Genomic DNA, 1,596 nt, shown 5'->3' with positions numbered 1-1,596 from the left:
TTCACTTTCTAAGCATTTAACATTCATAACACAATGAAAACATTAATTTAATCTTCTTTCATCATCATTATCATTTACACATATGCACAACGGATACAATCTTTAACAGGAGGGGAAACTCCCTGATTATGAGTCTGCCCACAATGATAATAATAATCTTACATAAAATATACAAGTATAGTCTTTGAAGAGGAACCCCAACTTCCTTCTTACAATTTCTGCCAAAGTCCAAAGTTCGGCCTACACATTCAGCCATGCCTGAACCCCCGTTCAGTAAGAGCCCACCCTTGCCGAGTCGGGTCACCCAACTCATCAGGCAGAGGTGCCCACCCCCAGGTTACCCTCTGCACTAACTCGTCACATGCCATTTACCACAGTTTGTCGCACACATGGTTACCGCAGCTCGTCGTACAACTAGTTACAATAGTTCGGCACCCATTTGGTCTTCTCTCTCGACGTGTCGCCCACCTTGGCGCCTATCCATAGCTCACCCAACGCCTGACACTTCACCTTGCACCTCCGTACGTCCTACCACAACCATAATCGCAGTCTCCACCACAGTTGCATCACAGCCTTACCCGCAGTCGTTCTGTAGGCCTCTCATTTGGCCCAGCTCGCCCCATCGTGCAACGCAACCTCTGCGGATCCCATCCAGGTAGATGTACCCACCGCATGCAGCAACTCCCTACCTGGTCCACCCGTTGGGTAGATGTGCCCCATGTGCGCCTAGCAAAACCAAAAAACTCTACATTACTTCTCCTTGGCTCTATACTTCGGTCAAGAGTTGCCTGCACCTTACCTTCACTTGTTAATCGACCTCCTGGCTCACCCTATTCCTTGAACTCGTACTTGTTTCTGTGAACTTGAAGTGATGACTTCTACCCTCCATGGTGTCCTCTACTTATATGTTTGTCAAAGATATAATGTGGGTCACCCTGCACAGGCTGACCTCTCACCTCGGCCAACTCATCCCCACTTTATATCGGCTTGCCCATGTCATCGCCCTACTAGGTCCACAAGCTCAACTTTGCACTGTATAAGCTCACCTTCACAAAGTTCGCACACTTAGCCAAATTTCAATTTTTTGACTCTTCGTTGGCTCGTCGCAACTCATGTCCCAAACACCTTTAACCAACTGCCCATCTCAACTCATTGCACACCAACTCATCCCATTGTCACAACCTTTCATCGCAATCGACTCACTCGCCTGCAGACTTGTTGCACGGGCTCGTTGCACGCCAGCTTGTCACACTTAACCAAGGTTGTGTCACCCCACTCCGTTGCATATCAACCGCACAACTCGTGGGCATGACATACTCCCCGACTCTAAATGGTTGTCATCCTCAACAACACCATCATACGACATCACAAAGTGTCACTATCTCCAACATCCAAAATTCCCATGTTTCCCACCTCTTCTCTGCCATCGCACAAACCATAAAGGTTCATGTCTCCATGAATAGGAAAGTCTCCTCAATCCATGATCATCAACCACATCGATCACAACTCCACATGTTTTCCCACCTTGGAAGGCTGGTCCCTCCAAATCAAGCTACATGCTCACTGCAAAATATATCGTGTCAACCCCATCATGTA

This window comes from Pinus tabuliformis, chromosome 3_2, assembly GCF_031772625.1.
Source record: "Pinus tabuliformis cultivar Carrire ecotype Pingquan chromosome 3_2, CPIR1, whole genome shotgun sequence".
Taxonomy (NCBI): Eukaryota; Viridiplantae; Streptophyta; class Pinopsida; order Pinales; family Pinaceae; genus Pinus; species Pinus tabuliformis.
This window is presented reverse-complemented; position numbering follows the sequence as displayed.